This window comes from Struthio camelus, chromosome W (genome assembly GCF_040807025.1).
Source record: "Struthio camelus isolate bStrCam1 chromosome W, bStrCam1.hap1, whole genome shotgun sequence".
NCBI classification, from domain to species: domain Eukaryota; kingdom Metazoa; phylum Chordata; class Aves; order Struthioniformes; family Struthionidae; genus Struthio; species Struthio camelus.
In genome coordinates, this window is record NC_090981.1 from 55,363,083 (window position 1) to 55,388,988 (window position 25,906).

General features: G+C 38.5%; 1 protein-coding gene and 1 long non-coding RNA gene across 6 annotated transcripts in view; both read right to left on the reverse strand.

Moving 5' to 3' along the window:
• The window catches only part of LOC104147790 (NIPBL cohesin loading factor), a 154,235-nt gene extending 140,082 nt beyond the window's left edge, over positions 1 to 14,153 (reverse strand). For 2 of the 5 annotated variants that reach the window (XM_068924704.1, XM_068924705.1), the window contains exon 1: positions 13,759 to 14,153. The gene's annotated coding sequence lies outside the window, so the exon portion shown is untranslated. The remainder of the gene's footprint in view (positions 1 to 13,758) is intronic. The other 3 variants (XM_068924706.1, XM_009680645.2, XM_068924707.1) reach the window with 3 other exon arrangements.
• Positions 14,154 to 14,594: 441 nt separating this feature from the next.
• On the reverse strand, positions 14,595 to 25,373 carry LOC138064041 (uncharacterized). The gene is made up of 3 exons (XR_011137251.1): positions 25,198 to 25,373; positions 23,624 to 23,707; positions 14,595 to 22,293 (listed from the first exon to the last, which is right to left on the reverse strand). It is a non-coding gene; the product is annotated as an uncharacterized lncRNA (long non-coding RNA).
• Between the last annotated feature and the right edge of the window lie 533 nt (positions 25,374 to 25,906).

Below are 25,906 nucleotides of genomic sequence, written 5' to 3' on the forward strand. Positions count from 1 at the left end.
TTTTTTCTATGAAGGGGATGTATTTTACTTTTAAAGTTAAAATTCAATCTTTCAACAGTTTTGTACATATTAAAAAGATATTTCAAAAAACATTGAAATGGGATTATCATCACTACATCTTTCAATTATTTAAAAGCTAAACACTTGAAAAATATCCTAAAAATAGGTGTTATGTATTTCAGATTATCCAGTTAGGAGAAAAATAGTTACAGTCATTTGACTACCATCATTCACTAAAGAATGAAAATGAGTATGTGCAGAGAAAAAAAAAAGCACTGATATATATGGCAGTACTTGTAAGAGAAAACTGAAGACCCTTCCAAACTTTTTCAAGATGCAGGTGACATACACCCACCTTTTAGAGAGGCAGCTCAATTTTTCTAGTGTGAGACTCTTCACAAGAGTCACAGGCTCATTTTGGAGAAGATTCTCAGTTCTGTGCCGCTTTGCTATTGTAGAAAGTATAGAACCAATCTGCTTTTCTTCCAAACTGGAAATTACTTTAGCACGAAGGAGACCCAGAGGCTCCTAATATTCTTTATGAGAATATTCTGGCAGTGCAGAAGTACTAAAAATGAAGCATGATACCCTTCCAGTTCTAATCACGTGTCATTTAAACTGAGACCAGAAGTAGGTGAAATGGATCAGGCCTCAACTACTTTAAACTTGCATCAGGATTGACATATACGCTCTAGTAGCAATAAGGAGTAGCTGTTTCTTAGTTTCTTGTCTTTCCCTTTTACATCGGATACCAAGGTACCTATACACTATCCTTTGCCAGCCATTCATCCAGGCTAACAAACTACTGAGCTCCGGTCCTGCTTTCTAGTAGACTAATATCTAACCTTCTGCCAACTTGTGGTGAAACATACGAATGAGAGGAGAGCTGCTAAGAAGTAGCAAAAAGGAAAGATCTGTTCCTGTGGCAACACAGGGAGATGGTGCTGTTTACCTCCTCAGCAAAGAAATTTACACTCTTCACATTAAACTCATAGGACATGATCCAGGGACGCATCTCGATTCATAACCCTTTTTGCTCTTCAACAGTTGCCATGGGAGACCATAAATTAGAGCTTGCAGAACCACAAGCGGCCTTCCCAGGCCACATGCTTGACATCACTGTCTGCAGGTTTTGGCATACAGGACAATATTTAGATGTGAGACACAAAATTATACTAATAGCACTAACTTGCTATCTCACCTTGTCCAATGCTAATTTACGCTTGTGTTTTCCAGGTTTGTATTACAAAGGACTGGAGTTCCCTGCACTGCTAATTGCTCCTGACATTTACGCACAGCAAAAAACTTCTTCTAAATCTTCTATGACATTGGCTGTCTTTTAAGTAGTTTTAATCCTGAAAGATTTTAAGGCAGGTCTTGAAACATGATGCTGTCCTTTTCAGTGAAATAACTGTGTTATTACCCAAGTTGTCTGAAACTAATTATTTGACACCTATATTAACATAACATACCACTGTTATGTTAGTAAGCTACGTGATTGCTGAATTCCTTAAACTATGTTCAGAATTCAGAAAATTATTCCAAAGAAATCCCAGGGAGTGAGAACCTAGCACTACATCTTAGCTGTTAACACTGCAGGACACAATGTAACCCAAAGGAAAACAAGATATCAAACATCTAAACTTTTGGAGTACTTAACAATGACTGTGACGGAACTGACATTAACCACAAGAACAATACTACATAACTATGACAAAAATGTTAACGTTACTGTTGGTCTTAATGGGGTAAATCTAATCTGTAAAATGATTATATATTTAAAGAAAAGCAAAAGCACTTCTTAAATAATCTTGTATGTGACATTTCATAACCACTGAGGTCAGTGACTAAATATTTTACTGTATTTGAAAAACCTAACACTTAGGGACTAATCTATTTAAAGCCAAACTGAGAATTCTAACTTATTTCAAAGTATGTTGATATATATTAGTTTCAAATAGTTACATCTGTGTAAAACCATTGAAGGCATGTGCACAACTATCATTTTAAAGAGTTATTTGACACACAATCCCACTAATGAACCTGTATCCAAAATGATTTACAGAATCTGTTAGTCATATTCATGCACATGATAACTAAGTAGAATTATTGCCATCAAAGTCAATGCCATTTTACTAATAAAAGCTCTAACTTCTGTACAGCAAATTTAACACGTTTGATGTTCTGTAAGGTCATTTTTAAAACTAAAGTACATCTGTCTTCTAATTTGTTTGTTTTTCATTATTAAAAATAACATAAGCATTATGTTTCTTGAGCTTCATGATCATAAAATAGAAGAGAACTTTGTGTTTCCTGTAAATAGTCATCTGCAGATATCTGGAACAGGCTTTTGAAAGCCAGTTAGAAAACATCAAAAATTAGCATATTTTAGAATGAAATAGTTCATCCATTTACTATCCTTCCAAAAACATTTGTTCAAATTTACATTCATATCAGTAATTAGATGCAAGCAAGAAACCTTCAGCAGTTTTTAATCGAGACAGACATATTGTTATCCCCCAAAATTCACGTGAGATTACACAGATTCTCAGCCACACTTGGGCAACTGATTAGCCCAAACTGTCAAGTTACCATGCATCAGCTGACTTGCAATAATTGTGCGTATGCACTTAGCCCATGAAAAATGCAAACTAATTCAACCTTCCTTAGCCAGCAATGAAACAGGGTTAAATTAAATCGAGTTATGCACAATTGCTACAGGCTACATATACACAATTGAATATTCACTGTAGCTGAGCATGCAATAACTTCAAATTACCAGGATATAACAAGTTATGTTGAATCCTCAGAAGTCCATCTACAGAGCTTTTTATAAGACTTCATTGGCTAATTATTTCTCAAAATGTGGTTAACAATTTGCTTAATCCCATGACATCATATGTCTAGTTTGAGCCTAGAAAAAAAGAATATTGATGTCAGGAATAAACATAAATATTTACAGAAAAAAATAGAACTCTTATTTTGCAGTATACTAATTCAATACAATTATTTAACATGACACTAAATTAAATAAGTTGCTTTCGTTATTCTTTCTCCAAGGTGCAGGCTAAGATTACAGTATGATATAAAAACTAAGAACGTTCATCTTGCAATATTATGATGGCTTGTTCATGCAACTATTTACAGACAACACAGACAGAATTACAGACAACACAGTTTTAAAACCTTAATAGTTTTCTACTGCAATTCCTCAAATATTTTAATGATATTTTCCATGGTAAAAGTAAAGGATCTGTTTCTATAAATAACATGACTAAACTTTACATCATTCCAGAACCAGAGGGAATTACTCCAGTGAGTAAATATGCAGAGCCACAACTCTAAAATAATCTATTACAATAGCGACCCTAGAGTGCAGTGTGTTCCTACAACTCTCCATTCCAAGCCACCAGACACCTAAATTATCACTAGCACAGTTCACCTACAGCTTTGCTTCAATACACGCCAGAACCGCCACTGTTTTAGCAGAACTAAGCAGCTCAACATCCGTTTTACACCTATGCCTGAGCAAGATCCTCAAAGCAGGAAAGTCCAGCCACATGTTCTGGCTGGACTTTGAACAAGTTTAATGCACAGAACTGAATATTTTGCATTGCATACTAGCCACAGCCTCCAACCCTTTATTCAAAATCTCAGCAGAAGGACAGAGGAAGAGCACTTGCTCAGGATACCAGAAACCCAGAATCTACATCCTCTTTAGTAGCAGAAGGTTCAAACATGTATTTGTCACTACCTATTAGCATGAAGCCTTCAACCAGCTCTAAGATTTTACGGGATAGTGAGCATTCCCTTCTCCTCTTGTTGAAGCAGTACTATATCACAGCGCAAAGAAAATTAATTACAACAGGGAAAGAACCTGAGAGAGGGAACACGATTATCAAATAAATTGATTTTAAACTCTCTTTTAGGAGGTAAAAATCTCTTCAGTGTTTCCTATTGACTAACCTATACAGATCCCCTGCTCAGCACCACAGGAGTTATGAATTCCATTCTGCATGCTCACACATCTCAAACCTGTGGTTGATGCTCAAGGGCTAAGCTGTTCAACAGCAATATCACAACGAAGTCCCTTTTTGATCTCACTCCAATTCCTTTTTATGATGCGGAAATCAAGACTACAGTTTGACTTACTACATTATGGCAGTTGGTTTACAAGGCGATACTTAAAAAGATACCATATTAAATGCATTTCTGTATGTTAAAATTCACACTGTTAAAAATGCTGTAGAAGATCTGACTTTAAAAAAACCCATAAAAGCAGAACAGTCAACACAAAAAAGTCAACAGCCTTCATATCAACATATACTCAAACATTATTTTTTCTGCATATCAACTCAAGAGCTTTCTAAATTTACACCATGAAATCCCATACCCCCAAGTGAAAGATCACATTTTCAAAGTCAATCAGAAGTTAATAAATGCCACTTATGCTCAAGTATTCTGGCAGTCATGTAACAATTCCCTCCCACTCCTGGGCCCAGTCTTCCAGGATGGATCTGCTCTGGAAATGAATCAGAGGCTATTTATACGGCTGTAAGGTCTGTTGTATGCATGACTCTCCAACTTGAAGTAAAAATGAAAGAATTTGGAACTGAAAGGGGCTGGAGACTGGAGAGCATGAAGCAGCAAAATGTCACTCTTGGGAAGCTGATTATATTCCTATTACAAATGGTAAATATTTCTGTGTTCATTGTTTTTTACATGCTCCAAAGCCCAATTTGAAGAAGCACCAATTAGTCACATTGTTAACCTAAATTAATAAAATCTTTTCTAGTATTATCACATGCTACGATACAAATAAATAAATAAATAAATACGCTTAATTTAAAAATCAGCTCCTACAGTTGCTCAGGTTGGACTTCCAAAGTTAGAAAGAAAATTACTAACTTTTGTGTCTCAGTTCCCAAGCTGCACAATTACATACTCTCCTTATAAAAGATTTAGAACAAAATTACTAGTACTTGTGAAGCACTCCAGTATTGCAATGCACGCCACAGAAAATCCCATGAGAAAATTAAGAATTCTGTCTCTGGAGTAGGGTTTAATGATATGAAGTGATTAAGGCAAAGGATTACATATTGAACACCAAAGAGAATTCAAAACATTGAATCATAAAAGACAGGACCGGAAGCGATCTCAAGTGTCTATCCCCTTCCCCAAGGCAGGATCAACAATATCTAAATCCAATCCCAGAAGACATAAATCTAACTTGCTTTAAAAAGAAAAAACAAATCTTTATTAAGGAGGCCACATTCATTCCAGTCACTGGAACAGGGATCCTGTTGTTTTGTTTTAAAAAAAAGTGATGACAGACTTAAAGCCTACCACAATGTATTTACAGAGATGCCAAATACAGTCCACACAGATAATCTGAATTACAGAATTCCCCAACGTTTGTTCTTACAAGAACTACTCCACATTTTTGAGCTTTATTTAGTATGTGATCTCCTCAGTTAAAAGAAAAAGGGGAGGGGGACAATTCCCCCCCCCAAAAAAAAAAATCCTGCATGTAAAATAATGCTTCTTTTCCTCAGCCAATACGTGTTTGTACTCTTGGCTTCTCAGTCAATTTGTTCTCTTCCCCCTTCTGGCCTCTCAGTACATACTTCCCACCCATTCCTAAACTGCCTCCCTTGACTGTACGCCGAATCTCAGGGTACCCTTCTGTCTCACTATTTTACACTCTTCTTATATCTTCACTGAGGACACTTGTATCCCCCAAACCAGCTTCCTTATCCAGTCCTGCCAATTCAGAGGTCACTTCCTTAGAAGCTGCAGAGCTCCTACCCTCCTCTCAGCTCCGGGCCTTCAAACTCCCTCTCCCTCCCCAACTATATAAATTCAGTTTGAATCTACTGCTCCTCTTCTCCATGCGTTCACCCTTTCAAATACACCTGCAAACTCAGCTTGCCTTCCTCACATTCAAATTATTGATGATACTGTGGATGAACAGTGACTAGAGAGCAGAAAACCATGACTCTTTACCATATCTCACTGCTTAGAACTGTACTACACGATAAGTCCTACTGAGCATACAAAACGTTTTCCACTTTAATGCCTAAAATAAGAAAAGTCAGCTAATTTTCCAAACGCCAATAACTTTCCCAATTTTTGGACAGATTTTCAAAGAGCAACAACATGCACATCCCCTGACACAAAAGTTACCTCACTATCCAATTTCAAGTTCCTGGTCCAAAGAATGGGGACATTGGACTTACTTGAAGAAAAGTTCAGAAATTATTTTTAAATGTTTTTCTCTAGCCTGACCCTTAGGAGGCAGTGAACCATTTTGGCTTTAAGCTTTATCAAAAGATTCAGCAAGCAAAGGGTAGTCACCCAGCAAGGAAAACTTCAGCCCAAACGACTGAAGTTTTAACAAGTTATAGGCAACTAAAATCTGTGTCTTTTAATAGGAAGTGTAAGGAAACTTAAAGGAGTCACTACCAGTCCCACCTTTACAAAGTAATTAGGGAGCAACATATATTCTCAAAGTTGACTAGCAACTGTGCTAAGCAATGTTTCAATTGCTCCTAACTGCCAAATTTTAATAGTATACACAGAAGTTTTCTATGTTACAGGTTTTGCCTCAACATGATTTTTTAAAAAACTGCCAGAAATAACCAGTCATTCCTGAGCATGGTGGTATTCGTTTCCCAACATGATATTATATATTATAATTATTTGTTCAAAATTTGTTTGCCAAAATTAAAAATAAACAAACAAACATGCAAACCTAGCATCCCCTGTAATGAGAAGCAATCACATCGACTTACTTTTGAACCAGGAGTTTAACCAATGTTTAACAAATAAATCATTTTAGCATCAGGTAGATTTTAACTTCCCTTTCAAAGAAAACACAAATTAAATTGATTTTAAATCTCCATGTACTGTTCTTCCATAAGTTCTCACCACAGTTCTCTTAGAGCCTTATCAAAATTTTCCCAACTTTCAGACTGCAAAAAATACACTCCACCTTATTTCTCCACTGGTGCTAAGGTAGTTGCAATACACAGCACCAGATGAGAGCTAATTATTTTTAAAATCATTGATATCCAGAAAGTACATTAGAAGAAAAAGGGAAATCAACAGATCTGAATGGAAGACAACATGTAAGATAGTGTGCCATTCTCTAGTAAAACTTAAAATTTTTAAATAGAATTCAGAGACCAAAATATTTCATAACCTCATCTTTTCTGGGTACCTGGTCAACAAAGAATACCAGCTTATAACCGACCCTAAACTGTTCTGCTACCTCAAACAGGAGAGATTGTTAGCTCATACAAGAGAGAACGGTCACGGTTTCAAAGCATCTTACACCGTCATAGACCCACGTTCACATTTAAGGAGCCCAGTAAAATTACCTTGGAAAAAAGATAAGAGAAAGAAGATTAAAACTATAAAGCCAAGCATTAAAGTATTAAGAAATGTCAGCATTATAGTTGCTTACACCTGTAATTCAGTCCTTTGTGCGTTATGATAGTCTTTCATTAAATGATCACATACTTTTTTTTTGTTATACACAGGATCCCTGCTTTATACATGGCACATGACAGATGGTGGTCATGAAATGAATCAAGGTTACTTAGTAAGAGGAGCTGCTGTCTGTGGGACCCTACACTTTTTTTTACTGAAGAACTTGAATAATATGTAGTTAATAAATACAATAGATTAGAAAAGGACTTCCCGATCCAAGAGATCTTTTGCTGGAAACTGCCAGTTTGTCAAAACCAAATCTCATATATATATAAGTTAAAAAAAAGGAAATTTTCTGTGGAAATATGCTTTTCTCTATCAGAGAGGGGAAAAAAAAAAAGACTTAAAAATACACATTGTATATGTTTCAAAAAGTACCCATAGCCTCAGGAAGGCAGACAGCAACCCAATGATTAGAACATACAAAGCCACATGGGGGAGAAAAGCTCAAGAACCTCTCTGCCTGATATAGATTAGGAATTTGAAACCGGGCTTCCTACATCCCAAAGGCAATGTCCTGGCTAGGAATACACTCACTTTACCTAGGAACAGTCTTGTTTTCCTACCAGAGCTGCACAATTTAGTATAAGTATTAGCTGGCCCACAGACCTACATTGCAATGAAATGGCCTGACCACTAGGCTGCAGAGGATTCTGTTCAACCAATTTACATGAACGCAACAATTTCAGTTCCAGAGATTTATCCAGAATAGCCAATAACCAGTGCTTAGAATTAATGGCTCCTGTTGGATGCTAATAAGGGTAGCATTTTGAATCTATGTCTCCAAAATTGCCGGTAAGCCATTTAATTACTTGCTGTTTTGTGGTTGTTACCTAATTGCTATCTCTGTGCTTCACGATCTTTCTGATAAACTTTTTAAAAGATGTCGGGTTCTTCACAGTATGGACAGAGAATTCTCTTTAGCTTTTCAGGACAGGAAATCTATTTTTGGGCAACTCTTAGCATGGTCGGAATAGCAGAAACTGAAAAGACATTTAACACTATCGATGAAAACTCTTTGTGTATTTCTTATGTACCCAGCGTGAGAAAAAATAAGCCTGATATGTTGAAGTGCAGAGCAATCACAATCACCAATAAGTCAAAGAGAACAACGTTATGAACTTACTAAATGCTCTAAAATAGCCCTAAAAATCTCAAGAATAAAGCAAGTCAAATTAGCCACTGTAGATTTATAAGCACTTTTTGAACTCATTATTTTGACTTGGTTTGAACCTTCCTTCCGTAAAATGGAAATAATATTTCACAGATGTGCTAGAAAAACAATGTTCTCTAATGTTTGTGAAGCACACACTTACATATTTGATGATAATTCCTATAAATTAATAAACAAAAAAATTTCAGCATTCATTCAAAAATTTGGATGGTATACAGCACGCAAGACAGCAGGCTGAACACTGAATGACAAAGAAAAACAAACATATAAACTAGGTTATAACAGTATTACCAGTCAGCTGGCGTTTCCCATGCACTGCATGAAGCATTGAATTGGGGCCATGAGGATAACGGGGAATACAATAACGTAGTCAAATGTCCAGCATGTAGAGAAGGGGCCTGGATTATGTTTGCTTCTGCAATCTTAGTCTGCTGTTTCTTTATCTAAGTCCCTGACTTTGCAGCGTGGTGCTTTTTAACACTGTTCCAGTAAAATGCATTGCAGGTCTACACATACACACTGCTGCAAAAACCCAGTGTTTCATATCAAACCTTGATAATATTTTGAAAAAAATGAGAATATCTACCTTTACAAAGCATTTTGAGATCTCTAGTTGAAAAAACACACTTAGAAGCAACCGACACAAATACTAACAGCACTAAAAATAAGTTCTTCTAGATTTTTTTCTAAGACTAAGAGACTTTCACATGAGAAATACCTTTCAATATTCATGTTTCTTTTTCCTGAAGTTATTTGTGTAAACTAAGTAGTCACCTACAAGTACAGGATCAACAACTGCATTTCACTTGCTTGAAACTCCTTTTAGTTTCTACAAATAGTTGGGCCAAGATCATTTCTCCCCTCCCCTTCGCTAGAAGGATTTTCCATAGTGAACAGTGGGGACAGGAAGTAAGACACAAATCACAGGTCCTGCACAATCTCCTCAAACACATTTTCCTCACTCCTGGTGCAACAGATTTCAATAGAAAGCCCTTCTCCCCCATATGCTTTGGGGGGTTGGGATCATCTACTAAGAAGTATGCTTGCAACACTAAATAGGATAATGGCACAAATATAAATGAATGATATTAATAAGTTTTTAGAATACAAGCCCTTAATAACTGTAATTTCAAAAGGATTTCCTTTTTTTGATTATTAAAAAGGATCATTATTATACAGGGTTACTACCAATAATACGCAGGTATCACCAATTTCAAGCATTCCCCTGTAGGTATCTCCATGCAACTGAGTGTTCATTACTGCTGGTCATTCAAAATTAGAAATGGTACAGTTCAGGTTAGCTTCCAATAAAGGCACATGAAAAGCAAGACTGAAAATAAGCAGCATAACATTGAAATAGTCAATTCTTTCAGATGTTAAATATTTCTAATAACGTATTTTGTGAAAGTAACAGCTACTCTAACACTGGATGATCCATCTCACACTGCCCAGACACCAACTCTGAAGTTATCACGACTCATATTTTTCCAATTAAGTATGCCCATAATTGCTGTCAAAATGTTCGTGCATTGATAAATATTATATAGTCTTCCAGGATAATTTACAGAAAGCCATTTTTGCTGAATTTTTCTGAACTGAAGACTTATTCTTTTTTCTAGTTCTAGATACTCAGAATCTGAAGTAAAAATTTCTTCTTCTAGTTACTAACAGTTGTCCACTAACTTTACTTTGTGTACTGTTTATGAAGTCAATGCTAATATAAATTTAATATCATGACTTTGTAACTTTGTAACATAATACACACATTAAAAGTACCACATTTGCAGCTGAACACACAGAAAATTGCAATACGCAATTATTCTATCAAGCCTTGGCTCAAATCAATTCACACTTTCACTGTTTTTCACCTAGCATACTTCATAACATAGCTTGCTTATATTATAGAGGAATACCTAATTTAGGATTAAGGCTGCATTATTTTACCTACCAAGCAAACACAACCAAAAACATGGTTCTAACCCAAAGAAATTACTCTCTATTGCCTTGAGTCCCAAACACATAGCGAGGGAGGGGGCACATGTATCCTTATGTAAAAGGGGGATCTGCAAACATTTACAGATGTTACAATTTTGCTTCTGTCCTCCTGTGTTACTCCTAGTTGTAAAACACTCTAAATTTAAACATTTCATATGTAACATAAAACATTTTATTTTAGTGGCATGCTTATATGGATCCTTATTTTAAAAAAGTATAAAATTAGCTTTAAAAGAGAGCAAAAGGTTTCAGAGAAAGATTTTTTGTGGGAATAACTTCAGGTAAAAATTGAGAGGAGAAAGAAAATAAAAAAAACATACACAGGAAACAAATGGCAAAGTATACCAGACAGTCAAAAGTGCAAAATAAAAGATAACACACAAAAAAAATTTTCCTTTTCTCTTCCAGTTAAAATAATTGTCACAACTAATGTCTCAAGTACTCAAGTATAACTAATGTCAAATGTTTAAAACATGGTTAAAACGACTACATCCTTCTTGAGCAGCTATCTGTTGGAACAAACAGAGGATGAGCATAAACTCTAACACCAGGGAAAAAAAGAAGTATGAAAAGTGAAATAGCCCTGCTCCCCCCAAACACACACACAAAATGTGCTGTAAAGGCAATCTAAAACAAAAGTAATTCCTCTCACAAACATTTCTACATTAAATATTTCTGTATGCTAAATATATTTTTCTGAGTTAAAGAAATTGACAACTACAGAAACTGTGATAATCCAGCTAATTTAGGATTAACCACATATAGCTCAGAAGAACAAAAACAAAAAATGCAAGATAAATCACAAATAGCCAACATCTTAAATTTCCCTCTATAAATATGCTTTTTTTCATACTAGAAAAGTACATGCTTTCTGATAAAGAGAGGAGGAAAAAAAAAAAAAAAGCTGTAAACACAACCCTGGAGAGATAAACTTGACAGGAACTACATAACTACAGTAGCTCATTTCCTGCTCATATCTAGCATATTTAAAGTAAACCACCTTTAGATGAAAAATAAGCCAGAGAAGTTCACTACTGTTAGCTTAACAAACCCATTTTTGTTAAAACAAGAGTTGTTTTAAACAAACGACGAAAAAAGCGCTGGAGCTAGCGTCGCTTCCTGATGATGAAAACTACCCAAGTACTACAACTACTTCTGCACAGCCCTTTCTTTCCTGTAAACTAGAGTTACACTGGGCCCCTACGCATACTACGGACCAAAAGAAAACAGCAATTCAGCTACAGAGAGAGACAGAGACAGTTCGAGACGACTAGTGGCTCCCTCTGCAATTCATAAAGTTTAAAAATAAAAAGCTGCTTTTTCAAAGTGTAAATGGTTCCTCTGCACGCACGTAGGCCTGAGGCCCTGTTGCAAACAGTGTCTAACAGGACCAGGCAGCACAAAGACAGGAATGGGAGATTAGTGGGAGGGAGGGAGGCCGGGATTGGGGCTCAGCAGGATCTTCAGGCTTTTTAAAATTCAAACTGCTCCCTGACCAATACAAATCACGGACACGCTACTGACTACTACACGGATTTACAGCATTAAAAACACGCCTTCTACGTGACAGCTATATTAACTTCACCCTTTTAAACATGTATCAGGGCACTCCGAGGCAAGATAGCACAGTTTATAAGACTCTAAACAAAATACACCAGAAAGTTACTTTATTAGACACATTTACTACTTAATATTACAAGAGATCTGCCTGAATAACTAAAAAATCTACTTAGAAATAGATAAATTATGCAACGGTGATACTTTTTTGACATTTACAAATTTCCTTCCTATATGAAAGACAAAACTTCATATCACAAAATTTCCCTCATAACGTAATTTTAGTAGGAATATTTTTACTAGTTCAGAGCGTTTGTTTTAAAGCTACCTCCAATTTTAATACTATTCTCAACTCTGGCACATAGTAAATTCGAGATTTACCTCACTGTAAATTAGCTACCATTTATTTATAAAGACCTGACACTTAATCAACAGTCATTTACAAAACACATTTGACCTGTTAAAATGACACCTAATTACATATTCAAACATCATGGACACAAACAGCCAATAACAACCTCAGGATCTCAAAGTGATATGGCCTGACAAGAAAGGATGACACTTTTTAAACATTCCTCACTTTCCACTCAATTAAATTTTCGTTGGATTCTCAAGTGCTTAGGGTAAGAGCTCCTCTTCCCCTTGGCCCCTGAAATGTCATAAACGTCTCACTTTACCTATGTTCCCTTTCCCATTTTCTGTTTGTTAGGAAGCATAAAAAGAGTATTTCTTCTCAATTTACTACATATTCGTGTAACGTGCACATCACATAAACACCGAGGTTGTGTTGAATACCTGACACAATACGCTCGTCTGTCTATTTCCTGGGTCTGCAGGTGTCCGTGCTGTGTCAATCACCCCACAAGGGCTAGTTTTATGCTATAAATATACTAAGTGATTAACACGCTAATCAATCGCTACATTATTTGGAGATTAAACCTCTGCACATTACAAATCCATGTGCGTTAACTTTTGAACGTTCAGACTGGAGTTTGTTAGGAGGAGGAGATAACAGCGAAGATAACACATTTTTGTTCCTGGGTATTTACATTGTCTCTCTTTCCCGGTTCCTCCACTTACTCCTTCCCCAGTTCAGAGGGCTGTCTGCGCTGGGACCTTCCTTCCTTGCCCTAGCGAAGTTGTAAATATGGCAAAGGATCAGTGCACATTTGCAGCTAATTGTATTGTTTCCTCCTCCTCCTCCTGCTGCTCCTCTCCGGGTTGAGGCCTGTCACTGAGAAGCCGCTTCGCCTTTCTAATCCCCGAGCTGGAGTAAAGGCGCTGGCCGGCGGGCCTGCGCTCTCCACCGGGCCTGGGCCTCCCGGCAGCCCGGGAGGAACCCGTTTCCTCCACCAAACCCCAGCCAGCAGCCAAGGGGGCTGCGAAATAAACACCTCCGGCTGCCGCTGACTCCCCTCTACCCCGGCTAGCAGCTAATCCCCTCTGCTCCCGGCAGTGCTGGGCCGCCTGGGCTGGGAGGCCCGGCCCGCTGCTGGAGAGGGCAGGGAGGGGAAGGGGAGACAAGGAGGGGGGATTACCTGAGCAAATCGGCGTCTGAATCCAACGAGAATCCGAGAGAGGGGGGGAGAAATCCGCCCCCCTCCCTCCTCAGAGGAGCCGCCGCCGCCGCTGCTGGGCCGCCGCCGCCGCCGCGGAGCAGGAGGAGGAGGGGAGATAATATAACAACAATAATCCGGGCCGGGAGGGGGGCTGGCTCCTCTTCCGTCTCCTCCTCAGTGCAGCGAACATGTAGAGCCGGGGGGGTGAGCGGCCGAGACGAATCCCTTCCCCCTGAGCCCTGCTTCACAACATCAACACGGGCCGCGCCGCGCCGGGCCGGGCCGGGCCGGGCCGAACCGGTTCCGAGGCGCACGGCGAGCCGCGGGGGAGCAGGGGGGCGGCCGGGGGGCAGCGCTGCCAAGGGGCCGCCGCCGCCGCCGCTCCCTCCGTGTGCGCGAGGGCAGCAGGCCGGGGGAGGGGGCAGCTTGGGCACGGTGAGTCGGTACCGAGCGGGGGGGGGGGGAGGATAAGGGGAAGAGGAGGAGGAGGGGGACGGATCCTGTGTGTGTGTCTCTCTCGCTCCCTCTCAGAACAAAATGCCGACCGGAAGTGCAGCTGCAGGAATGACTCCCTCCACCGGCGCCAAACACCAACAGCCTCCCCCTTCCCTCCGCTGCTGCCTCCTCCTCGCTCGCTCGCTCGCTCGCTCGCTCAAACCAGCGCCGCTTCCGCTGCCGCCGCCGCCGCCGCGCCGCTCCCCGCCCAGCGCCGCCGCCGCCGCCGCCGGAGCGGCTCCCTCCGCCTCGCCTCGCCTCGGCCGGCCTGGGCTGGCGGCGGCGGGCGCCGCTGACGCTCCGCCGCGCGGCTCCCTCTCCCTTTCCCCACCCCTGCGGCCGCCTCCTGAGTTTCTCTTTTCTTTTCTTTTCCCCTCCTGACGAGACCGGAGCTTGCACTCAGGCCTGCGCGGAGACGAAGGCAGCTTGCGATTTGTGAAGACGTGACCGTTGAAAGGAGAAAAAACAAACAAACAAACAAACAAACCAAAACCCAGCCAAACAAAAAACAACCGCCTGGCGTTGTTGGGTTGCCCACCCCACCCCACCCCTCCGCCTAACGACGGTGGGGAGGAGGACTGCAAACGACTGCGAAACGCCACCTCGCAGCAGGCAGGCTTAAAGAGGAGCCCTAAAATGAACCCACGGAGGAGGCAGCCCCCCCCGCCCCAGCGGGCGAGATGTGGCAGACCTGGGACGCTTGCCGGAGTTCATTTTCTGGTCGCTAATGTCCGTCTCTGTGTGTTTTAAGAGGCCGTGGGGCAGGAACGGGAAGAGCCGCTGCTGAAAGCCTTGCTGGGGCCGGTGGTTGCCAGGTGGACGTGGACGTGGACGTGGACGTGGACGTACCGACCGGGCTGCAGGGGCGACTGGAAGCCGCCTTGGGGGACGAGCACGGGGAGGACGCTGGTGTCCAGGTGAAGGGTTTCGCTGGAGGCTGAGGATCCCCCCAACCACCAGGTTTACTGGAAATATTTTAATCGTGGTCTGTGTAGCAGTGTTTGGAGAAGGGGACTGTCCTACTCTGAGAAGGTTTTTTCATTTTTCCCCTCTGTATGGGTCAAATTGCGAATAATCGTAGCACAGGATAATAGTGAAGAAACATTCGTATCTAATGAATTCACCGTGTCTTTTCATACTCATTTCTGTCGTTTTGCTCCTCGCTACTTGGACAAAAATCCTTTGATTTTGGTGGAAGCCTTGCTTATCTGTGGACTTCAAGATTTGACCACACAGTTGGGCACAGCTAGCTGTAAATATTCTGTAAGATATAAACACACCCTTTCAGCTCTGGATGGATATAATTTGCACAAAGGGACAACGTCTTACACTAAAGCACTTGAATCTTTCCAAGTCTTACGATCTCCAGAATATAGCTGTGTGTCTTTAACACAGACTTAAAATGCCTCTCTCAGGCTTAAAAAAAAACCTATTAAATTCATAATGTTGGATGAATCAAAGTTCATTTTACAAGTGGGTTTTTGTTTGAAAGTACAGAAACGAAGATGGCTATTGGAGAATACGGTAATTCAGTACTGGAAATACTAATATCCATTGGGTAAATGCTCATGTAAGTTTAATGGAGACAGAGTAAACTGCTCTGAAAGAAATGTATTACCTACTTTTGATGCAAGTTAGTATAAAAGGTCCCAATCCTACAATTGTTCATGCATTTATAAATGGATAATTTCAAATTGTAATAAAGGGAAATAATTGGTGTCTTAATTGAAGCACATTCATAAGTCTTTGTGCTTAACTTAATACACTGCAACTCCCTAAGACTACAAGAAGAACATTTATCATTTTATGAGGAGAATATTTATCTTGTAATGAACTTAAGTTTACTGCATATGTAGAGTTTGCACACACGTATGTATGTGGACATACACACCTGTGAATTTAAAGGAGAATGTGATTGCAAAATGACAATTTGGGGCATTACTTCAAGCTATTTCTAGCTTATTATTAATAATTCATGTTGATGGGGTCTTTATGTGACTGCAGTAACTTATATAATAATTTTTTCAATATTGGTGATTGAATGTTGTTAACGTGTAAATACAACAACTTTCTTTTCCAAGTGCCAGATCTCTTCCATATCGAATATGGATAGATAGTACAAACGTCCTGGTAAGACACAACACCTATTTAACTATTCAATTTTAGTCAGAATTTTCCATTAAGAACGTGACTGGCCCTTTCTGATGCTTTTTAAATCCTATTTGACTATCGTAATCTGTAGAAATGGCTGTTTTGTCTGAGAACTGTTACGTTATCACCTGCACAAGAAAACAATGAACTAATTTGAGTTATTGGTTGTTTCAGAAGCAGTTGTTGTAACACATACGAGCGAATCAGGAATTACACTGTTTCCTTGAGTGAAATTAAATACTTATATATTGTTTATTCCATTATATTAATATAGTCTCTTTTACAAAGGAAAGTTAAAATTTGTCAATTACATTCAGACAAGTCTCTTTTTCAGAGCCCTGTAATCTTTTTGTCTTCAGAGGTCCACTCACAAGAACTCATTGCAGAAAGAAGGCTCACATATGTTCCTAAAAACATTTTAGTATGCACGGGTTCTTCTGATTATGTACGAGAAAGGAATAAAAACAAATCTTTCAAAACATTACAGGAAAACATATCAAAAGATACTTTAAACCTTATTTCTGTTCCAGGCCTTAGTCATGGGGTGGAGGTAGTCCTAATCTGTATGGGAGGAGCTATGCAGTCATACAGCCATGACTGTGGCACGTTAAGGAGTGTACACTGCACTAAACAAAGCTGCTGGCAGTGCAGAGGAGGGCAGAGCTCCCTGAATTCCTCTGATAAATTCACACCTATATAGTCCTGCAAATGAACTGCAAGTTTAAGGGTAAATTTTTTAAAGCTTAATCCTGCCCCCTTTCAAGTCAAGGGAAGAGACCCCAGAATGTCTCTTTTGCCCTAAACAAATGACTGAGCTGCCATAAATCTGAACTACTTGCACGCTGTTATTCTGCGACTCCCTTCTTGTTCTGCAGAGAACCAATAATTCAATATTTTTATGTGACTCTAATATATATTTCTCAAGCATATTTCACCAAAAATATTTTAAGTTGTGCAAACATGTACAACATCTTGCTGTTTACAACTATGTACCGAGATAAAAAGATTTCTATTTATAAAATAGAGGGTATGTGTGCATACACTGCTGAAATTCGTGAAGAGAGCTCTGCCCTCTTCATTCTGATGTGAACTTCTGTGACAGTTAGATGTAGTTACTCAGCTTCATAAATTATGGAAGTTAATCTTGGAGTAAAAAGTGCATCTGGTACCAATGTTTTCATAGGGGTTGCTGGTTGTCAGTTTTGAGAGACTGAATGAAGAATGTCTTGTACTTTTCCATTTTTGTTTCTTTAAGGGCTAGTATAACATACAGATTCCTGTCATTCTAATTTGTTAATGGTATGCACAAATATTTTTATGCTTACCTGTTACTAATTTATAGGTAATGCATATTTGTGGACAGAATTTTTAAATAAATGAGATGTCAGTAACATCAAAAAAGCATTAACAATATGTTTATTTTTTTATAATTAAAAGAAACTTTCCCCCAAAATGTTGGGAGCTCTTTGTATGAATGTAATGTACTACTATAATAATTAGCTAGCATCCTAAATTTAATTATTCAAATTATTGGGAATTTGGTATTAAGGCTGGATTACAACAGAGAGCAGGAAGAATGTAGTGATGAATGCTGTATGACAAGAATACAAATATAATATGTTCTTTGCATTGACTTTAGTTCACAGGAGCAAATAATAGCACCACATAATTAATTCACTGGGGAATACTCATCGTGAGAAGTAAATAATCTTAATGTCAGATGATGCCTTCAGTGGTACGGGTAAAATAAAAAGCCAAGGAAGCTTGCGGGTTGTGGAATAAAATATTTGTATAGCTACTTGCTGCAAGTTTACAACTTGATGGTGACCACAACTTTTTTTTTTTCTGGTAAGCCAAATAAAGGTAATATTTTTCTTTTCTTTTTTTCGTATTCTAACTGTTCAGCATAATTTACCAACAAGAATCTTAGAAGACATGAAATAATACTATTCCATCTTTTAATTTTTTTCTAAGTTAAAAACTTGCACTAGCTCTACCATGTTAAGCATGTGCTCTTTTTCCTGTAAAGATATGGTATAAATTCTGTGGCAGATTTCTTTAAAAATGTATACTTATTTCTGCTGTGTGAGAACTGGCTTTTTATGATAGGAGGACAAAGCTTTAGTATTTTTTCACTTGAATAATACAGTCATCTCTTGATCACTCAAAGCTCTAGGGATTTTGGATGAAGTTAAAACATGGATCATGAAACATGTAATTTAGACTATTATTTATTTAGATATATTTGTATATACATATATATCAAAAAATAAAAATAGTCTTAATACACAGTATGTATCAGAAAAAGAGGTCAGTGATGGATTACTCTGCCAACTGCAAAGGATTCTTAGTTAACGTGACCAGACGGAATAGACATCAAGTTTATTTACCAAATGGTAAATCTGAGTGGGTTTCATAGGTCGCCTGTTCCAGTAACATTATAGTAGGGCCATATGAATAGACCTAACAACAGTTGTTTTTTGTAGGAAAAAGAAATGATCAATCATCATACATTGTCATTGAAAGAACTCTGAAATTCAGCAGAAGTGGCTCCTTAGGCTCTTTTCTGTAGATATGCTTCAACATAGTTGAACAACTTTGGAAAGGAAGCAGGTACCATTTCTGCTAGGAGTTCCTGCAAATTATCTTCCTTTTTTTTGTTTTGCTTTTGTTTTTGTTTTTTTTAATTTGAGTGTTCTATGACTTTATCCTTCCAAAACTCCTGTCTTGGATAGGCACTGGGAAAGCAAGTTACTGTCATGTTTTCTAATAGAGATATAGAACTGCATGTCAGTTACATAACAAATCCTGTGCAATTTCAAATGAGAGCTGTGAGAGCCACTATGGATCGTTCTCAGACATAGGGATAAAAACATTATTCTGGGTGGGGGTTTTTTGTTTTTTGGGTTTTTTTTTTACCCCTTAAAGCGTAAAGGTGAATCAATATAGCTTCATGGCCCAGCAAGTCAATGTGGACATTCATCTTCTGGCAAAGGACAGAAGTTAAAAATTGGCCAAAAAGACTTGTATTCAGTGCAAGCTGAAAGCCACAGTTGTAGGGATTAAAGAAATCCGAGAACATCATATCATGCTTAAAATGCCTTGCCACTCCCTTTTTAATAAACTTGCCAGTAAAAAGAAGATTCAAGACAGGGAGATGATTATCTTAATCATGTACGCTAAAAGAGCTTCTTGGGCTTAGGCCTTTAAAAACTGCTTCTCTGAAAGAAAGCAGAACTTTTCCATTCTTCAGATACTGAAGCGTTAACCATCTCAGCCAACAGAGTTTCAGTGGCTACATATAAACCAATAGGTTAAACATGCCTGGGACTCTTCTCTGGCACTGCGGCTGGTCACCACTGAATGTTTCAGGCCTGTATTATTAAACCCCTTTATTCTTCAAAACAGTATGGTCACGTGCATCTTACTGCCCATTGGGAATTGTTCCTGATTCACGCTAACTTCTAAACTGTGCCCAGGAATTGTTTGGGAGAGTACTAGCCCGTGCCAAGGTCCGTTCTAACACTTTCACAGACAAATTTTAAACAATTTCCAATGTCTGTGAATGTTTTGTGGTGGTTTAATTAACATTCTATTTTATAGACATACCTAATGCAGTCTCCTTGATGTGATGAGCTAAACTGAAGTTAAATAAGCGGGAACTATGGTACCCTACCTTAAGATAAGTCGCATTCATTTTTTCAATTAATTCTTCATTCAAGCAATCCATCACCTAGTATTCTAGTCAGAAACCTGACAGAAGAAAGTTTATTGGAATTTGGCTATGAAATTAGGTATTAGTCCATATGAAGACATTTAAGAGTCCTATACGGTGGCTAAAATAGCCTTGCCATACATGTCCCTTTTTCTCTTAGACATCCTGCGGCCCTTATGAAAAGGTGTTACACTGAGAAGAGGAACAGAAAATACATTGTAGAAAAAAATGAAATTAAAACTAGTAACTTTTGCACTCCTTTCAATTATGGCTGTTCAACACTAATATGTATTGACAATAACTTTTAAAATAAAATTTATTATTTTTAACCTGAAATGAAAAAGGTACAAGCATAAATAAAACACCGCTGGATATTCTCTCAATTCAGAGGAATATTCTTATAAATTAAAAAAAAAAATTGATTTGCTTCCCAGTAGGACCGCAGGGACAATGTCAGTCCATCTGCTCTCTCAGCACCTCTGAAGATGTGTGAGTGCTCCATTAGAGAGCCAGAAAGCAGTATTAACTTGTCACAGATTTAATTTCTCACAGACTTTCAATGTCATGCATTCTGAAGCACAAAGCTTTTAAGCCCCCCCCCCCACTTTTTTCCTTTTGATAGGAACAGTAAATTGCCCAGAAGACTGAACTGTTGAGCTGGAGAAGCTTACCTGGACTTTTAGCGTACTGAAGTACAGCTAAATGTCTCTGCCTCAGTAGTACAACTGAGTGGCAGTAAAGGCTTAAAAATCAAGTCAAAATCATCTACTTACAAAAAATGGCCTTTTCTGTATCAAAATGTATTTAAATTCTAGTTTTCAATGTGCAAATTTCTGTATCTATGCTCCAATAGTTTTAAAATAGCTACATTATTTCCCTCAGGCTCCCTAAGCATAATTCATCTTTGAAGAGAAGAAAATCTTCGCGTAAGAGGTACATAGTTGAAGAAACAACAGGATAAGAATGTAACAATTTTCTTTACAGGTGAGTAAAAGTTGTTTACAAGTCTGAACTATAATATATTAGAGAGCTAGTGTGCACAGCATTGTTAATTTATGTTAATCATTTATAGTTTTGAGCTACTGCTGAACATTTTGTAAACTTGGCTATTATCTGTACTGTATTTCCAATAAAGATTGTAATCCAGTGTAAGTATTGTACTCATCTGAAAGCAGACAGAGCGACTGTTCTGAAGAGAGTGTATCTGTGCTTTTGCTTTTATGTTTTCCAAGCAGAGTTCAATACATTACAGTGGTCTGTTATCCATAGTACTATTGTTAGGTAAAACATAATACTGCTGATAGTCATAGCCAGAGCTCTTTAAGATAACTGTAAGTAGCGGTTAAACTTTCTGGAACAAGAGCATCCTCCGCCAGAACATGGGGGTACTTGTCTCCACACAAAACAAAGGCACATGTGGGTGGCACATGTTTCATTGGATATTATTTTGAAGATAGGCATGTGTGGGGAAAAAAAGATGTAAAATGCCATAGAAATAGATGCAGAGAACATACACGGGCTTGAGCAAACACTGGAGTATAGCTCTAAGAAAGATGGAGTACGAGAAACTCAGGATGACTGTCAGCTGAAAAGGACTTACAGACTTTTATCAGTGAAATCTTCTCTTGCTTTCAGAGGAAAAGAACATAGGCACAATCTTGGTAAATAGAGCGCATCAAAGTATCTGATGCCGTCATAAATTTTTTCTATTAGAGACAATCCACTAGCTATTCATGTCCAAGCATATAATAATGCATTCCCAATTTTAGAGACAGTTACCTTCTAAATAGATCCATAAATCATAATAACCTTGTGGTATTCAAAATTTGAATTTTCCTGACAATCTTCACATCTCAGAGAGACAACTCCCTCCAGAGAGAGATACACGCCATAGAATGCTACTTATACTGTCATTTAGTAGACGTTTTCCTCAAGTTACTCTACTGCTTTTATACCTTCTGCAGTTCCATTGCTGTTTCCCTTCTTTTCCAGAGTAAAGTCTGACAATCTTGTGCTTCACTCCAGGCTACGTTAACGACTGCTCTCTTCTGGCCAAAGTGCTTGTTTTTCCTGTCTTTTCCTTGGGCAATGTTTCTCTTTTCTCTGCCATTAGATTCTGTTTTCCCAAATGTTTTGGAGTGTTTCCTTCTCACCTGCTCCAAAAGATAGAGGCAGCATATAAAAGCTCTTATTTGCTTTCTTTTTTATGCATTTTGAATCTTCTCACTGGCAAAAATACTTCAAAATCCACGTCTCTATCTGTTTCTTGTGAAGAATCCATTGACCTAAAAGAGAATTTCTCTATAACCAATGATCTTATTGGTTTTGTTTTTTCTGATAATCTTGTTTCCAGACAAGTCCAATGCCCACAGAGGCATTTATTAGAAGAATTTATTATGTCTTTAAATGGGACATGAATGTAAAATTTGCTTTGGTGGGTATGTCAATTTAATTCTCTTTTGCCCTGATGGAAGTTATACAGAAAAGGTATTTGTGTTTGAGTAACGTTTAGATAAGAGTGTCAGTTAAATAAGGGATAATCTGTTGGTAAAGAGATTAACTTTAAAATCAATGTTATAAAATTTATATTTAAAGCATAGTCATAGCATTAAAAGTACTTACATTAAAATACTAATTGTTTCTGAAAAATTGTGTACAGACTGAAGCACACTTGAAAATATGAAGACACAACGATTTTTCCATTTTTTCTGCAACTAGATTCAGAAACTATATTTAGACTGTAAAGTGCAAATGTTTCATTTATTTATTTAAAATGTAAATGTTGTGCTGTGTTTATGATTGTCTGTGAGGAACTTAGCATACTACTTATACTATGAAAACTTGCATGTTTCTACATAATCTTCAGAAATGCTGAAGGTGGCTATCCAGCCTAGGCGCCCTTTAAGTAGAGATGTACAGGCTACATATTTTAATGTTAACGTTATTCGAGTCTTCATTAAGAATACAGTTTAATGAACAATTTGTCATCTCAACAAATATTAATAGCTTTGGGGTTTTGATTTACAGTTCAAATCAATAAAGGTAAATGCAGCTTTTGCAGTCCATTTAATTTTTGAATCAGAACCATCAGGGTTTATTTTATGGTTAGCCACATGATATTCTTTTGGTTCCCTTATTTCCTAAAACTTTCTCATTAATATCAGCTAGAAACTGGAAAAATAAAAATGCTCAATATTCCTATATTGTTGACGATTAACTCAAAATTATAACACATTGTATATGAGGTGGTTCGTATCCATATTTTACCTCCAGTCTTTAAGACTTTGCTTCGTTATTGTGAATGCTCCGTGTTACATAGTACCGTAAAGTTAGTATAAAACTGTTGAACATTCAAGTTACATCAAACTGATTATCCTTAGCAGTTACTTGAATCTGTTTTTCCTTTTCACACTACCTTTAATAATCTTCCCTTTACAGCTCCATAAAAACAAAGATGTATATTTACATAAAGGTTTTTCTTACCAGGCCTCTACCAGCTTTGTCCTCCTTTAAAAGCAATTCAGAGATGTCTAATATCAGACTTCTTTATGGATGATGCCCTTATGCCTGAAATAGAAAATTTCTCATGTAATTTCAGGGAAGTTACAGACCTGTAATAAACTGGCTATAGTGCTATAACTACTTATCTAGCTAGCTATAGAATAATAGCTAATTCTTGGGTTAGCAGTATGTTTTCATCTGCAAAAAAACTGTAATTTTTTTAAGGACAAGTTCTTGCAACTGTGTAAGCAAACACAGTTCTTGCAAATGTGCCAAGCAAAAAGTTATGGTACTATTAATCTAATAGTTTTCCCCTAGCATGCACACTTCCCTTTGATTGCAAAAACACACTTCAGCCTTTTTCTTAATTAAATGCTATTTTTGGTTATGTGTTAATGTAGAGCTCAAGAAAGGTTCTGGATTGCTAGCTTAGTAGACTGAAGTCCTTATTTAGCCACAAAAACAAGTAAGAGTAGGAACAATGATTAATGGAAACTTCCTTGTGCTGTTGTGGTGTGCCCCAGAGGGACCATTTTTAAGGTTGGAATGTAGTTCAATCTCTTATTTCTTTTTAGTATGTGGCCTTTCTATATGTTCAGTGTTAATCACAGTATTACTGCTTATACTAGTCAGCAGGTACAGAAGAAAATGGGCAAGCAAGAGGTGTTCTAACTACCCCGTAGAATAAAATATGAGGTAAACAAACTGGCCTTCCCAAAGATGATTCCCTTCCTATCCACCTCATTTTACTCTCCAAATTTGTTTATTCTGTGTGGTTTTAGTTTAAGATTTCAGAATTTCTCAAAGGAAGTGGGTTTGGCATTTTCTAGTTGCTTGGGAAGCATCACACATGCCTATGATTCTACAGAAGTATTTTTAGTATGATAACAAGCTCTGTCATGTTTATCACTAATAAAATAGCTACTCTTTGCCAGCTACTTCCATGAACATTTTAAGTGGCCTCAGCTGCCTTTCTTTCTATGTGCAGATCAAAGGACCCAGTTCCTCATTTTCTTGAAATTTTTATTATGGCCTCTACATCAAAAACTCCACAGTGTAAGCACTTAGTAGCAAAAAGCAGCATTTCAATATTTGTATACCCTGAAACTTCAAACTGATCCTAAAGAATACAATAAATATTTCTAAAACACTCCAAAACTAATATTAGAGTAAGCAGATGTCTGGAGAAGCGTTTAGGTGCCTCAACATGTTCTTGAGATTTGCAGGTGATGGGTCAAAGTCACTCAACCCTCCCGCTCTCAAACGCTTCTCCTGGTGTCTAGTCATGTTGTTTGCATTTACATACTCAGGAGGCCTCTGATTACCCCAACTAACTCTGTCAGTGAGCAGCTGGATGCTTTTCACTGTGTACCTCAGCTTAAATTATTATTTGCCCTAAGGAAAGCAAGAACTCTTGACTGAAATGGCACCTTGGGCTGTCCCCTGAGGTGGCCGCTACCAGCCCTTTTGTCACCTAAACCTCATCTCCTGCCATGGCCTCCACGCCCCTCCTTTCTTCTCCCCTCCCAGTCCCATTCGGGTAAAGGAAGCCTGACTGTTACAAGGAGCTTCCGTGCCAGTGAGGAGGGAAACGTGGGTGATAGTGGGCGTAGAAATCGAAGTGGATGGAGAAGCCCTCAAAGCACCCAGCCGGCCCCACGCAGGCTGGTCGCCGGTCCACGCCGCGCCTCCTTCCGCCCAGCCGGCTGCGACACTGACCCATCTGCCGAGTGGGACCGGCCCACGCAGGAGCAAGGGAAGAGGCGCCCGCCGGATTTTTACCTCAGCTTCACCACTTTGAATTCACTGTTCTCCTCCTCGTGCTTCATAGTGACTATTTCGCTCTCTCCTTTTGAAATGTTGTTACGAATTTTATAGCAAAGCATTAATAACGTGCACAAGGTGTTCCCTCCCTCCCCCCCCCCCGATAATGGAACATTCCGCTGTGTTCCTCAGCGCCAACGCTCAACTTTTAACCCCTTTTCTGCCAACCTCCAACCTGCTGTAGGAGGTTATTACTGGTATGGAGGCTATTACTGGTTATGGTTATGGTTATTACTGGTTAGGTCCTGTCATGCTTGAACACCACAGACAGGTCTCCCTTATAAGAGCCCTCGCATATGGGCACGTGAAATGGGGCAAACGGCCGTTGACTCTCAAGTTGAACGGGGGGGTTGGAAGGCCGTCAGGTAAAGCCATCCGATGCGTTTTCCTCCTATAAAATCTTTCAGAGCTCTTACCATGTCTTTCAGCCCCTTCAGTTAT